This window comes from Phocoena phocoena, chromosome 3 (assembly GCF_963924675.1).
Source record: "Phocoena phocoena chromosome 3, mPhoPho1.1, whole genome shotgun sequence".
NCBI classification, from domain to species: domain Eukaryota; kingdom Metazoa; phylum Chordata; class Mammalia; order Artiodactyla; family Phocoenidae; genus Phocoena; species Phocoena phocoena.
The window spans coordinates 51,765,380-51,778,800 of NC_089221.1; the positions used below are offsets into that span (position 1 = coordinate 51,765,380).

The window sequence follows — 13,421 nt, forward strand, 5'->3', positions numbered from 1 at the left end:
TCTTCTAAGAGTTTGATAGTTTCTGGCCTTACATTTAGGTCTTTAATCCATTTTGAGTTTATTTTTGTGTATGGTGTTAGGGAGTGATCTAATCTCATACTTTTACATGTACCTGTCCAGTTTTCCCAGCACCATTTATTGAAGAGGCTGTCCTTTCTCCACTGTACATTCCTGCCTCCTTTATCAAAGATAAGGTGTCCATATGTGCGTGGGTTTATCTCTGGGCTTTCTATCCTGTTCCACTGATCTATCTTTCTGTTTTTAACAACTGATCTTTAAGCAGAAACTCTGCAAGCCAGAAGGGACTGGCAGGACATATTTAAAGTGATGAAGGAGAAAAACCTGCAACCAAGATTACTCTACCCAGCAAGGATCTCATTCAAATTTGATGGAGAAAATAAAATCTTTACAGACAAGCAAAAGCTGAGACAATTCAGCACCACCAAACCAGCTTTACAACAAATGCTAAAGGAACTTCTCTAGGCAAGAAACACAAGAGAAGGAAAAGACCTACAATCACGAACCCAAAACAATTAAGAAAATGGGAATAGGAACATACATATCGATAATTACCTTAAATGTAAATGGACTAAATGCTCCCACCAAAAGACACAGATTGGCTGAATGGATACAAAAACAAGATCCATATATATATGCTGTCTACAAGAGACCCACTTCAGACCTAGAGACATACAGATGAAAGTAAGGGAATGGAAAAAGATATTCCATGAAAATGGAAATCAAAAGAAAGCTGGAGTAGCAATTCTCATATCAGACAAAATAGACTTTAAAATAAAGACTATTACAAGAGACAAAGAAGGACACTACATAATGATCAAGGGATCGATCCAAGAAGATATAACAATTGTCAATATTCATGCACCCAACATAGGAGCACCTCAATACATAAGGCAAATACTAACAGCCATAAAAGGGGAAATTGACAGTAACACATTCACAGTAGGGGACTTTAACACCCCACTTTCACCAGTGGACAGATCATCCAAAATGAAAATAAATAAGGAAACACAAGCTTTAAATGATACATTAAGCAAGATGGACTTAATTGATATTTATAGGACATTCCATCCACAAACAACTGAATACACATTTTTCTCAAGTTCTCATGAAACATTCTCCAGGATAGATCGTATCTTGGTTCACAAATCAAGTCTTGGTAAATTTAAGAAAACTGAAATTGTATCAAGTATCTGTTCCGACCACAACGCTATGAGACTAGATATCAATTACAGGAAAAGATCTGTAAAAAATACAAACACATGGAGGCTAAACAATACACTACTTAATAACCAAGTGATCACTGAAGAAATCAAGGAGGAAATCAAAAAATACCTAGAAACAAATGACAATGGAGACACGACGACCCAAAACCTATGGGATGCAGAAAAAGCAGTTCTAAGAGGGAAGTTTATAGCAATACAATCCTACCTTAAGAAACAAGAAATATCTCAAATTAACAACCTAACCTTGCACCTAAAGCAATTAGAGAAAGAAGAACAAAAAAACCCCAAAGTTAGCAGAAGGAAAGAAATCATAAAAATCAGATCAGAAATAAATGAAAAAGAAATAAAGGAAACAATAGCAAAGATCAATAAAACTAAAAGCTGGTTTTTTGAGAAGATAAACAAAATTGATAAACCATTAGCCAGACTCATCAAGAAAAAAAGGGAGAAGACTCAAATCAATAGAATTAGAAATGAAAAAGGAGAAGTAACAACTGAAACTGCAGAAATACAAAAGATCATGAGAGATTACTACAAGCAACTCTAGGCCAATAAAATGGACAACCTGGGGCTTCCCTGGTGGCGCAGTGGTTGAGAGTCCGCCTGCCGATGCAGGGGACACGGGTTCGTGCCCTGGTCCGGGAAGGTCCCACATGCCGCGGAGCGGCTGGGCCCGTGAGCCATGGCCGCTGGGCCTGCACGTCCGGAGCCTGTACTCCGCGATGGGAGAGGCCCCAATAGTGAGAGGCCCGTGTACCGCAAAAAAAAAAAAAAAAAAAAAAAAAATGGACAACCTGGAAAAAATGGACAATTCTTAGAAATGCACAACCTGCCAAGACTGAATCAGGAAGAAATAGAAAATAGGAACAGACCAATCACAAGCACTGAAATTGAAAGTGTGATTAAAAATCTTCCAAGAAACAAAAGCCCAGGACCAGATGGCTTCAAAGGTGAATTCTATCCAACATTTAGAGAAGAGCTAACACCTATCCTTCTCAAACTCTTCCAAAATATAGCAGAGGGAGGGACACTCCCAAACTCATTCTACGAGGCCACCATCACCCTGATACCAAAACCAGACAAGGATGTCACAACGAGAGAAAACTACAGGCCAATATCACTGATGAACATAGATGCAAAAATCCTCAACAAAATACTAGCAAACAGAATCCAACAGCACATTAAAAGGATCATACACCATGATCAAGTGGGGTTTATTCCAGGAATGCAAGGATTCTTCAATATACGTAAATCAATCAATGTGATACACCATATTAACAAATTGAAGGAGAAAAACCATATGATCATCTCAATAGATGCAGAGAAAGCTTTCGACAAAATTCAACACCGATTTATGATAAAAACCCTGCAGAAAGTAGGCATAGAGGGAACTTTCCTCAACATAATAAAGGCCATATATGACAAACCCACAGCCAACATTGTCCTCAATGGTGAAAAACTGAAACCATTTCCACTAAGATCAGGAACAAGACAAGGTTGCCCACTCTCACCACTCTTATTCAACATAGTTTTGGAAGTTTTAGCCACAGCAATCAGAGAAGAAAAGGAAATACAAGGAATCCAAATCGGAAAAGAAGAAGTAAAGCTGTCACTGTTTGCAGATGACATGATACTATACATAGAGAATCCTAAAGATGCTACCAGAAAACTACTAGAGCTAATCAATGAATTTGGTAAGGTAGCAGGATACAAAATTAATGCACAGAAAACTCTGGCATTCCTATACATTAATGATGAAAAATCTGAAAGTGAAATCAAGAAAACACTCCCATTTACCATTGCAACAAAAAGAATAAAATATCTAGGAATAAACCTAACTAAGGAGACAAAAGACCTGTATGCAGATAATTATAAGACAGTGATGAAAGAAATTAAAGATGATACAAATAGATGGAGAGATATACCATGTTCTTGGATTGGAAGAATCAACATTGTGAAAATGACTCTACTACCCAAAGCAATCTACAGATTCAATGCAATCCCTATCAACTACCACTGGCATTTTTCACAGAACTAGGACAAAAATGCTCACAATTTGTATGGAAACACAAAAGACCCCGAATAGCCAAAGCAACCTTGAGAACGAAAAACGGAGCTGGAGGAATCAGGTTCCCTGACTTCAGACTATACTACAAACCTACAGTAATCAAGACAATATGGTACTGGCACATAAACAGATATATAGATCAATGGAACAGGATAGAAAGCCCAAAGATAAACCCATGCACATATGGTCACCATATCTTTGATAAAGGAGGCAGGAATGTACAGTGGAGAAATGACAGCCTCTTCAATAAGTGGTGCTGGGAAAACTGGAGAGCTACATGGAAAAGAATGCAGTTAGAACACTCCCTAACACCATACACAAAAATAAACTCAAAATGGATTAAAAACCTAAATGTAAGGCCAGAAACTATCAGACTCTTAGAGGAAAACATAAGCAGAACATCTATGACATAAATCACAGCAAGATCCTTTTTGACCCACCTCCTAGAGAAATGGAAATAAAAACAAAAATAATCAAATGGGACCTAATGAAACTTCAAAGCTTTTGCACAGCAAAGGAAACCATAAACAAGGCCAAAAGACAGCCCTCAGAATGGGAGAAAATATTTGCAAATGAAGCAACTGACAAAGGATTAATCTCCAAAATTTACAAGCAACTCATGCAGCTCAGTATCAAAAAAACAAACAACCCAATCCAAAAATGGGCAGAAGACCTAAATAGAAATTTCTCCAAAGAAGACATACAGATTGTCAACAAACACATGAAAGAATGCTCGACGTCATTAATCATTAGAGAAATGCAAATCACAACTACAATGAGATATCATCTCACACCAGTCAGAGTGGCCAACATCAAAATATCTAGACGCAATAAATGCTGGAGAGGGTGTGTAGAAAAGGGAACCCTCTTGCACTGATGGTGGGAATGTGAATTTGTACAGCCACTATGGAGAACAGTATGGAGGTTCCTTAAGAAACTACAAATAGAATTACCATATGACCCAGCAATCCCACTATTGTGCATATACCCTGAGAAAACCATAATTCAAAAAGAGTTATGTACAAAAATGTTCATTACAGCTCTGTTTACAATAGCCTGGAGATGGAAACAACCTAAGTGTCCATCATTGGATGAATGGATAAAGAAGATGTGGCAGATATATACCATCGAATAATACTCAACCATTAAAAGAAACGAAACTGAGCTATTTGTAATGAGGTGCATGGACCTAGAGTCTGTCATACAGAGTGAAGTCAGTCAGAAAGAGAAAGACAAATAGCGTATGCTAACACATATATATGGAGTTTAGGAAAAAAAAATGTCAGAGAACCTAAGGGTAAGACAGGAATAAAGACAGACCTACTAGAGAATGGACTTGAGGATATGGGGAGGGAGAAGGGTAAGCTGTGACGGGGTGAGAGAGTGGCATGGACATGTATGCCTACCAAATGTAGAATAGATAGCTAGTGGGGAGCAGCGGCATAGCACAGGGTGATCAGCTCAGTGCTTTGTGACCACCTGGAGGGGTGGGATAGGGACGGTGGGAGGGAGGGAGACGCAAGAGGGAAGAGATATGGGAACATATGTATATGTATAACTGATTCACTTTGTTGTAGGGCAGAAACTGACACAGCATTGTAAAGCAATTATACTCCAATAAAGATGTAAAAAAAAAAAAAGGACTAGTATCTAGAATATGTAAAGAACTCAACATTCAGTACTATGAAATAATGTTTAACGTTATTAGCCATCAGGGAAATATAAATTAATATATATAAATATAAATTTATATAAATATAAATTTATATAAATATAAATTAAAACTACATTCAGATGTAATTGTACATCCTCAAAAAGCTAAGATATTTAAAAACTGACAAAATCAAATGAGGATACAGAGAAATGGGGTCACTCATACATGTTTTAGTAGGGATGTAAAATAGTATAGCCACTGTGGAAAACAGTTTGGCAGTTTATTAAGAAACTAAACATGCAAATACCATAAAGCCCAGCAATTGTACTCTTGGATAATTATCTAATAAAGATTTATGTTTATCCAAATCCTGTTGATAGCAGCTTTATTTGTAATAGCCCCAAACTGGAAACAACTCAGATGTCCTTAAATGGGTGAATGCTTAAACTGTGGTATCCGTATAATAGACTACTGTTCAATAATAAAAAGGAACAAACTATTTATAAATATAGCAACCTGAGTGAATCTCCAGAGAATTATAGCTAGTGAAAAAAATACAATCTGGAAAAGTATGGTTTCATTTATAAAACATTTTTGAAATTACAGTATTAGAGAAATAGCAAAATTTTGGTTGCCAGAGATTAAGTAAGGACAAGAGGAAAGGTATGGCTATAGAAGGGCAATATGAGTGATCCTTGTAGTGTCAGAAATATTGTGTACATTGATTGTATCAAAATCAATGTCCTGGCTGTGATACTGTAATATAATTTTGGAAGATGAGGGAAACTGGGTAAAGGGTACAAGGAATTCTCTGTATTATTTCTTACAGCTGCATATGAATCTACATTTATCTCAAAATAAAAAGTTAAAAAAAAATGAATTGGCCATATATGTATGGTGCTATTCACTTATACTAATCAACTTTTATATCAATAGCACATTGTTGGGATTACTTGTAGCTTTACAGAAAGTTCTGAAAGTAGGCTGTGTTAATCTTACCAACTTTAGCTCTTTTTCAAAGTATTTTGGCTATTCTAGGTTCTTTACATTTCCACAAGAACTTTAGAATTGACTTGTCAGTGTCTAAAACAGCCTGCTTGAATTTGATTGTAATTAGTTTGAATCTATAAATCAAGTTAGAGAGAACTGACATTTTAATTAATTTATTTTTTAAATTAAATTTTTATTTTATATTGATTTACAATGTTGTGTTAGTTTCAGGTGTACAGCAAAGTGATTCAGTTATATATAGCCATTCTTTTTCAGATTCTTTTCCCATATAGGTTATTACAGAATACTGAGTTCCCTGTGGTATACAGTAGGTCCTTGCTGAATATTTATTTTAATATACAGTCGTGTGTATATGTTAGTCCCAAACTCCTAATTTATCTCCCACCCACCTTTCCCCTTTGGTAACCATAAGTATGTTTTCCAAGTCTGTGAGTCTGTTTCTGTTTTGTAAATAAGTTTACCTGTATCATCTTTTTAGATTCCACATATAAGTGATATACATTTTTCTTTGTCTAACTTATTTCACTTAGTATGATAATCTCTAGGTCCATCCATGTCGCTGCAAATGGCATTATTTCATTCTTTTTTATGGCAGAGTTACATTCCATTGTATATATGTACCACATCTTCTTTATCCATTCCACTGTCAATGAACATTTAGGCTGTATCCATGTCTCAGCTATTGTAAATAGTGCTGCAGTGAACACTGGGTGCATGTATCTTTTCAAACTGTTTTTTTTCTGGATATATGCCCAGGAGTGGGACTGCTGGATCATGTGGTAGCTCTAGTTTTAGTTTTTTAAGGAACCTCCATACTATTCTCCATAGTGGCTGTACCAATTTACATTCCCACCAACAGTGTAGGAGCGTTCCCTTTTCTCCACACCCTCTCCAGAATTTATTGTTTGTAGGCTTTTTGATGATGGCCATTCTGACTAGTGTGAGGTGATACCTCATTGTAGTTTTGATTTGCATTTCTCTAAAAATTAGTGATGTTGAGCATCTTTTCATGTGCATGTCTGACCAGGTTTTGACTTGGTTCTTTTTTTTGATATTGAGCTGCATGAGCTGTTAGTATATTTTGGAGAGTAATCCTTTGTTAGTCGCTTCGTTTGCAAATATTTTCTCCCATTCTGTGGGTTGATTGTCATTTTGTTTATGGTTTCCTCTGCTGTGAAAAAGCTTTTAAGTTTAGTTAGGTCCCACTTGTTTATGTTTGTTGTCATTTTCATTACTATAAGAGGCAGATCCAGGAGGATACTGCTACAATTTATGTCAAAGAGTGAGAACTAACTTTTAAAAAATTGAATCTTCTAGTCCATGAATATGGTATATCTTGATTTATTCATTTCTTTAATATCCCTCATCAATATTTTGTATGTTTCAGTCTTGCACATCTTTTGTCAGATTTATCCTTAAGTATTTCATACTTTTAATCCTATTATAATAGGTATTTTTAAAATTTCAATTTCTAATTTTTCACTGCCAGCATAGAGAAATACATTGATTTTTTGCCCATTGATTGATCTTGCATCCTACAACTTGGCTAAACGTAGTTATTAGTTTTAGAACTTTTCTTCTAGGCTTTCTACGTAGATGATCAAGTCATCTGCAAAAAAGACAGTTTTTACTCTTCCTTTTCTAATCTGGATGACTTTAATTTCTTTTTCTTGCCTTATTACATGACTAGAATCCCCACTACAATGTTGAAAATAAGTGGTAGGAATGGACATCTTTGATTTGTTCCTTATGTTACGGAAACATTCAGTCTTTTACCATTAAGTATAGAGTAATCTTTCTGTTTTTTATGGACATCCCTTATCAGGCTGATGAAGCTTCCTTCTTTTCCTAGTGTGCTGAAAATTTTTATAAGAAATGGAAGATGGACTTCCTCAAATAATTTTTCTTAAAATATTGGTTTTCTTAAAATACTACAGATTTTCTTCTTTGGTCTGTTAAAAATAGCAAATTACAATGACTTTTGAATGTAAAACAAATATTGTATTCCTGCAATAAGTTCCACTTGGTCATAATATATTATCCTTTTTATATATTGTTGGATTTGACTAACATTTTATAATTGCTTAGAATTGCTTAAAATTCTCTTTTGAGAGTCTCTGCTTTCCTTGTAATGTCTTTATTTTTTTTTAATTTAAAATTTAAAAAAATTTTTTTGACTGAGTTGGCTCTTCATTGCTGTGCGCGGGCTTTCTCTGGTTGTGGCAAGTGGGGGCTACTCTTGTTGCAGTGCACGGGCTTCTCATTGCAGTGACTTCTCTTGTTGCAGAACACAGGCTCTAGGCGCGCAGGCTTCAGTAGTTGTGACACGTGGGCTCAGCAGTTGTGGTGCACGGGCTTAGCTGCTCCACAGCATGTGGGATCTTCCCCGGGCAGGGCTCGAACCCGTGTCCCCTGCATTGGCAGGCGGATTCTTAACCACTGTGCCACCAGGGAAGCCCCTCTTTATCTGGTTTTGTTATTAGGGTAATGCTGGTCTTATAAGTTGAGTTGGAAAGTATCCCCTCTTTAATTTTTAAAAGATTTTATGTAGAAGTGGTATTACTTCTCCTTTAAATGTTTGGCAGAATTCATGAGAAGCCATTTAGCCATGGTGTTTTCTTCACTGAAAGTTTTAAAACATTTAACCTCTGTAATAGATGCAGACCACTCAGTTGACCTATTTCTTCTTGAAAGAGTTTTGGTAGTTTGTATCTTTCAAGTAATTTGTCCAGTTTATCCAAGTTGTCCAATTTATTGGCATAAGATTATTCATAATATTCTATTTTAGCATCTGTGTAATCTGTAGTGTTGTTACTTCATTTATTTCTGATACTGGTAATTTATGACTTTTTTTTTTAACCCAATCAGTTTGGATAGTGAATTTTCACTTTTATAGATCTTCTCAAAGAACCAGCTCTTGGTTTCACTCATTTTTCTCTATTGTTTCTCTATTTTCCATTTCACTAATTTCACCTCTGATCTTTATTATGTCCTTTCTTCTGCTTAATTCAGGTTTCATTTGCTCTTCTTTTTCGAGTTTAAGGTAGAAGTTGAAGTCATAAATTTGAGATATTTCTTCTCTTCTAATACAGGCATGGAGTGCCATAAATTTGCCTCTAAGGGCTGCTTTAGGGACATCTCATAAATGTTATGTTGTATTTTTATTTTCATACAGTTGAAAAGTACTTTCTAATTTCCTTTGGCTCTTTTTTTTTCTTTGACCCAATGGGACATTTAGAAGTGTGTTAGGCTACAATTACTTGGGAATTTTCCAAGAAGCTACCTGTTATCGATTTCTAATTTAATTTCCTTGTGGCTAGAGAAGATACTTTGCATGACTTGAACACTCAAATTTATTGAGACTTGTTTTATAGCACAGAATAAAGTCTATCTTGGTAGATGTTCTGTGTGCACTGAGAAAAAAAGAAAAACTGTGTATTCTGCTGTTGTTGAGCGAGGTGTTCTATAAATGTTAAATAGGACAAGTTGGTTGACATACTGGAATGAACACTGTCCTGGGTGGAAGTCATGAGATGGAACACAAATTCTGAGCCTTTAAGTGACTATGGTCAAGCACACCTTTTAAGGAAGAAAAAGGGAGAAAAGCTAGATTGTGGAAGCCATTCTCAATGTGAGGTTAGGGGAAAGCTGATGCTAATAAGGAAGCTTCACCAACTATTTCCTGTCCTGGGGGTTATTATATGTTAACTCCCTCCCCTTTCTCCCAGAGCAGATCTATCCCAGGTCTTCTGATTGAAAATCACCTCTAGAATAAACCACTATTCAGGGTGGGAGTGTACCTTATCCTTCAAGATTGATGTAATAAGGAAAAAAAGGTCAAGAACCAATAGACTGGATGATCTCTAAGGTAGGACAGCAGCACATTGTAATGAAAATGGTACAGGACTAGTAGGAAAGAAACCTGGATCACGGTGCTGGCTCTACTGTGACCAGCTATTGACTTTGGAAAGTCACTTGTTCTCATTTTCTTTTTCTACAAAACTGGTTTTTAAACTATTTGTTCTAAAGATTCTTCCTAATTCTAAAGTTTTATGCATCTACTTAAAAAAAAACAGAGCAGTATAGATGAATGGGGTAGAAAGTGTCCTTGTGGAATTAAGAGTTTTAGGCTTTCTGTCCTAGTATCTTTTGTTGTGTTCCTATGTGGCTGGGCTGCTCTCTATTCTGGCACAGCTGTCTTTCTGGGCTCTCTCTTTACTAGCATGCTACAAATTTCCCTTCTTATCTTTTCTATTTCCTACACTCCTTGTCTTCCTTTTTTCAGTCTATTCCCGTACTTTGGTAGAACACTTATTCCAGGGCTTTTCTAAGAAAGGGTGAGAGGCAAATTGTTTTCTGAGACTTTGAATGTCTGACAATGTCTTTACTCTACTTTCACACTTGGTTGATAATTTGGTTGGGTATATCATTCTAATTTGGATATAATTTTCTTTCAAAAATTTGAAAGCATTATCCATATTCTACTAGCTTCCAGTATTGCCTTAGAGAAGTACGAAACTATTCTGACTCCTGATCCTTCACCTGTGTCCTGTTTTATCCTCAACTCTGGAAGTCTGGATTATATCTTTTTGTTTCCTATGATATGATGTTTCATAATGGTGTGCCTTTGTGTGGGTCTGCTTTTACCACTGTGTCTGGTACTTGTTGAACCTTTTCATCTGGAAACTAATTCTTCAGTTCTTGAAAAAATTTTCTGTTTTCTTTTTCTGGGACTCATTTGAATGAAGTATTTCCTAGAATGACCCTTCAATTGTTCTATCTTTTTTCTCTCTTTTTGCTCTTCTTATTTTTCTTCAACTTTATCTTCCAACTCTATCAAGTTTTCCATGTCTGCTTCTTTTTTAATTTTCAAAAGCTCTTTTGTTGCTTTTGTTCTTCTTTATAGTACCTTATTCATGTTTCATGCATGGTGTATCTTATCTTTCTATGAAACTAAATATTAATGATTTCTGCTTTCTCCCTGTACAGACTCATATTTTTCAAGTTGATTTTTTCTGTTTTGGTATCTATATTTCATGTGAGACCCTTTCCTCAGAAATTTAGTGCTCCTCATTGTCTAAAAAGCTGACTGGCAGCTTTTAGCAAGCAAAGCTTGGAAATCTGGACTTCACTGATAATGTGGTGAGGGCTTGCCTTTGAAGAATCCCTAATTTCAGTATCCTTATTTCATTCTTCTTAGACTGGTCAGATTTCCCAGAGATGTATCTTCAAATCTTCTGCCTGGGTGATATATGTCTGGGAACCAAATAGGTGAAGATGGCTAGAAGGCTCTCACCATTCTGTATCTAACCTTTAACTATTTTCATTTGTGTTTGGTGTGGCCCAGTATAAAGACTGTCTGCCTTACCTGTCTAGAAAATAGACCTGTGGCAGTCTGCTGAGGCAACAGGGCTTCACAGAGTAGGGAAAGGGAACAGAACATCTAACTACTTCAGGCTTTTAACCAATCCCTGTTTTTAGTGTTACAAATATTCTCAATTCCAGAAATACCCAAGGATACTCATTATCAAGACTTTAGGGGGTTTTACGATGTATAATCAGGTTACTTCTCAGCTTTCCCCACTGTTAAAGGGTTGAGCTCTCTTAAAGTGTTCAGTCCATTATCACTAACCCATCTGCTTTTCAGAAAAATTTTTTGACTCTTATTTTCTTTGTCCTTGTGCTTTTCAGAAAATTTTTTGACTCTTATTTTCTTTGTCCTTGTGAGTTTATGTCCTTAAAAATTTCTTCTACTACTATTTTAGTGTTGTTTCAGTAGGGAGCAGAAGTAAATATATACCTTTATTTATGTATAAAGATCCTGCTGCATGTGGGATCTTAGTTCCCCAACCAGGGATTGAACCCATGTTCCCTGTAGTGGAAGCACAGATTCTTAACCACTGGACTGCCAGGGAAGTCCCCAAAATAAACATTTATATTCAAGCAGCTATCTTTACCCTTAAGCTGTATATACTCATATTTACTGTTACTCTTGTTTGCTTTCTTTGGAACACTATCCCTCTTCTGCCTTCTCAGCTTGTCCTAGTACCCTGGCATTTGACTTTTTCACTTACCTTCACTGGATATAATATGGAAAGGTTAAAATTTTTTTAAGCATTTATTGTTCTCTGATGATCTAGAATAAGTTTAACCTTTTCTGTATCTCTCTCATGCCATGCCTAAACCCATATACAAATAAGTTTCATTTTGCTTCTGTGTGACAACTACCATATAACATTTTGTAGTTTACAAAATATTTTCACATACAGCATCACATTTTATCCCTAAAAACCCCATTGCAAGGATAGGTTATTTTATACACAAGATGGGAAACAAATGGTTAAACAGTGGTCTGAAATCTGTTCTCTTTTTGAGGGGAAAAGAGAATGTCCCAGGAAAGAAAGAAGGTAACTTGGTCAAATCTCTTCATCAACATGCTAATGACAGACTTCCTGGAAATAAATTATTTGCTAGCCAGAGAATCCTTTTTTGTGGGGGGAGGAGGGGTGTGGCTTAAATAACAGAAATTTATTTCCTCACTGTTCTGAAAGCTAGAAGTCCATGATCAAGCTGTTGACAAGAGAATCCCTATTTATAAACTGCTTATAGCAGGATGTCTAAGATTGTTTATGGCAAATAATCCTGGAATCTAGGGATTTATGGGGCACAAATCCATAATCCCTGGAAAATGTAACTATGGGCATAAAATTGAGATGCTTCATGACCAAAATGACTTTCTTTCGTGTAAGTAATATAGAAACCGTTTATGTTAACCTTGGCTAGAGTGGGTACCTGGGAGATTGTACTGTAGTCCTGAAACTCTTGCTGCTTTGCCTATGCCTCGTGATCACTTGTATACTTGAAATTACAGTTGACCCTTGAACAACGCAGGGGTTAGGGATGTTGCCCCTCTGTGCTGTCCAAAGTCCAAGTGTAACTTATAGTTGCCCTCCATATATGCGGTTTCTCCATATCCATGGTTCTACATCTGCAGATTCCACCAACCGCAACTTATATAGTACTGCAGTATGTATTACTGAAAAAAATCTGCGTAAAAGTGGACCCATGCAGTTCAAACCCATGTTGTTCAAGGGTCAGTGGTATCAGTAAAGCTTGACACTGCTAAGATCTCTGATATGAATGAGTGTGATTTGACAATCCAATCCTTTGTGTTATCCCACAAGGAAACTGAAGTTCAGAGCAGTTAAGTGATTTGCTAAAAGTCACATACTAAAAAGTAGCCAAATAGGAATAGAAACCAAATCTTAAATCAGACTCTTTGTACCACGTGATACATTACAGTGAGATGGAAAAACAAAAAACAAAACAAAACACAATAAAACCTGTGTTGTGGAATCAGAAATAGACTTGCCTGTTGGTTCTATCACTGACCAACTGTTTGACTTTGGGCAAAGTAGTTAAAATTTCCTTACCTATGCAGTTA

The 13,421-nt window shown here is 36.2% G+C and overlaps 1 protein-coding gene across 1 annotated transcript in view; it reads right to left on the reverse strand.

The window, feature by feature from the left end:
- The window catches only part of SREK1IP1 (SREK1 interacting protein 1), a 58,269-nt gene that overhangs the window by 15,883 nt on the left and 28,965 nt on the right, over positions 1–13,421 (reverse strand). The window lies entirely within an intron of this gene.